Source organism: Arabidopsis lyrata (genome assembly GCF_000004255.2).
Source record: "Arabidopsis lyrata subsp. lyrata unplaced genomic scaffold ARALYscaffold_1, whole genome shotgun sequence".
In the NCBI taxonomy this organism is placed as follows: Eukaryota; Viridiplantae; Streptophyta; class Magnoliopsida; order Brassicales; family Brassicaceae; genus Arabidopsis; species Arabidopsis lyrata.
The window spans coordinates 24,795,069-24,798,133 of NW_003302555.1; the positions used below are offsets into that span (position 1 = coordinate 24,795,069).

Below are 3,065 nucleotides of genomic sequence, written 5' to 3' on the forward strand. Positions count from 1 at the left end.
TTTTATTTTTATATTTATAAAAACTATATAATCTCTTTAAATATTAAATATATTTTAATCGATTGACCCGTGGTCGAATCCGATTGACCCATTGACCCGCTGACCCATAAGGTAGTCTGGTTCACTATGTGGGTCGGGTTTAAAAACACTGCCGCGAACATGGTGGAAACTCTAGATACGGTTGGTGCGGTGGTGATGTGTCCGTTGGTGGAAAGAGGTGACCGCGGTTGTTGGAATCTATCACATTGATGAATGATGACTCATTGAGATTTTTCTAGGTACTCTTCAGAAGGAAACCAAGGTGGGAGATCTAGCAAGCACTGTAGTGATACGTCGGAAGTATCCTTACTCCCTAGGCCATTGAGTCAAAATGATTTGCTTACAAAAAAAATTCAGGTCTAGTCTTCTTAAAAACGACATGGTTTTTCTAATCTAGTAGATGAGATTACTGTGTTCCATGTTTTTTTTCTTGCTTTCTATTGGATATTTTAAGCTTTTGTAATTCTAAACTATTCTTTTTTGAAATTTTATTTGTTAATTTTGTTTATAAAATTAACATAGAATTATCTTTTAATTAATGTGTGGATGCTTAAAAACATTCTGCTAAAAGTTTTTATTTATTAAATAGTTTTTATTTCCTTAATTTAAATAGTTAAAATAAAATGTTTAGAAAATATAAATAGGTTAATTAAAGAAGTGTATATATATATATATATATATATATGAATATGATCAACAAATCCCTATTAGTATATATGTCAAAAAGAAGAATTCAAGGTTTATGAGTGGAACAGGTGATGGAGATATGGATCAACAACTCCCAACTAATAAGATTTTAGAAATCCAAAAAAGTTTAGGAGAGAGAACGAGGAAACCATGTGAGAAATTATTCTCACATTGGTAGCAATACGAATCCTTCCGTTTTTTTATAAGTGATGTTTTATAAGAACGCACATAAATTAAAAATCATTTAATATTTGTTTATTTCTAAACTAAAATATTATTTATTATCAAATCAACTAATAAAAATAATCTACAAAATATAGATCGTCAAAACCAATAAAAAAATAATTAATTTTGCATTGAAAATTGAAAACATCATCTATTTAAGAACAAATTAGAAGCTTAAAACATCACTTATAAAAAAACTGAGTGAGTATGAGAGAACAAACTTTAGTTTTGATTAGTAGCATTGTAGTAGTACATATAATTAAATCTAATCATAATAAAATCAATAAGAAAAAAGTATTTAATTGAATAAAAATAGAATTCACTATTTAAAATAAATTAAACTAAAATAAATTTAATGTAGTTTTTTTTTTTTAAATAAACATATATTTTATTTTGAATTTTAATTGTCACCAGAATATGTAGATATTAAAAGGTAAATTAAAAGATAATGAAAAGTTTTAGAAACAAAGATAATTCAGATTATTAGGAAGTCAAAATAGTTCATATTTTTGAATTAAAAATACTAATAACTAGATTTGGACCCGCGGTACACCGCGGGGCTATAATTTTTTTTAAAAAAATTTCAAATATAATTTGTTTTGTTTATTAATAGAGAGTATAATATAATATTTCGACCTATTTTCTAAATGTAAGATCCATATATCTATATTAATAGTTTTGAGTATATTAATTTTGTTTTAGGTATAATGGTATATAATATAGTAGTTTGTGGATATATCCATTGAACTGAATATTAAACACAAACAATAGGATATATGTATATATATATATATATATATATATATATTTGTATAATGTAGCATTAATAGTTTGTTAATTATATTGTTAAATTATTTAACAAACAGTTAAATAATATTTGGTTTTCTCATTTTGTTTGTTTGTAAATTAAATAATTAATCTCTTTAATTTATATAGTTTTGTTGTAGAATGAAAATATTAGGGGTGGCAATTATGATTTGCATAATAGTTATAGTTATAACTCGAATTTTAAAAAACTTTGATTTTTAAACTGAACCAATTTAATTTATTTATGTATAATTGGAAAAGAAAAGCATGTTGATCTTTGTTTTTAAAAAATATACATGAAGACATGAGAATGCTGTAAAAATTATGGAGAAATAGTGGCTTGAAGAGCAAGATGAGGAGACACAGCAACCTCCGGTTCCTTCTAGGCGATTCAACTTCAGGTGAAGGAATGGTAATGGAAGCTTGCAGTTTGAGAATAGTTAAAGGTCAGAGTCAGTAAGAATATTTTCTGATCTTAGAAGTGTTCGGTTTCATTGTCAATGGCTTGTTTATTATTATGTTCATTTGGCGGTTTTTTTGTTTGAATTCATTAAATTTAGGCTCCTTGCATCATTGAGAGGTCTTTTGGACATTGAGAACTGGGAAGCAACATGTGGACTGCAGTTTAAGAATTAGCAAGGATTAGAAGTTCTTGGTGCGTATTTACTCTAGCAGTAAAACTTTATTTGAAATAAACTTAGCAATGAAGTGACATAGGCAATAAACTGTAATAGATTGTTGTAGATAAAAATTGAAACGTGAGTGAGAAGGATAATTCTGAATATAAAGATCACAGTTTGAGTAAAATAGCAAGGTAATATGATTCTGATTGTCCTTTCTCTGATATTGCTGTGTCATTCTTCCTTTTGATTGAATTGGTTGCTAACGTGTGACCTGCATGAGTGTTATAAAAAAAAGAAACATATTAGTTAGTGATTGTTTGAGTTCGTAACCATATTGAAATTACTAAGACATAAAGGTAAAGTGAATTTACCTTACCAGAGGATACATAGCAAAGACTGACAATAGTAGTAGCCATTGGAAGAGAAGAAAGGTATGCTAATTATTTGTAAATGATTGTTTGCTATTGTGTTTGGTGATGGAGAATAAGGTTTAGATGTAAAGTATATATAGGGAAGTAAATTAGGTTTAGTTTGTACCTAGGCTAGTCTCGAAATTTTGAAACACACGCAAGATTTGTGGGATACAATCTTTGATATTATTGAGTTTATGGAATATGCTAGGATCAATATTTTATTTGGTAATTAATATTCCCCTTATATTTCGTTAATTTGACAGATATTTTA

At 27.3% G+C, this 3,065-nt stretch overlaps 1 long non-coding RNA gene across 1 annotated transcript; it reads left to right on the top strand.

The window, feature by feature from the left end:
* Nucleotides 1-2,068: 2,068 nt before the first annotated feature.
* Nucleotides 2,069-2,594, top strand: LOC110225244. Its single transcript, XR_002329645.1, has 2 exons — nt 2,069-2,204; nt 2,319-2,594. It is a non-coding gene; the product is annotated as an uncharacterized LOC110225244 (long non-coding RNA).
* Nucleotides 2,595-3,065: the final 471 nt, after the last annotated feature.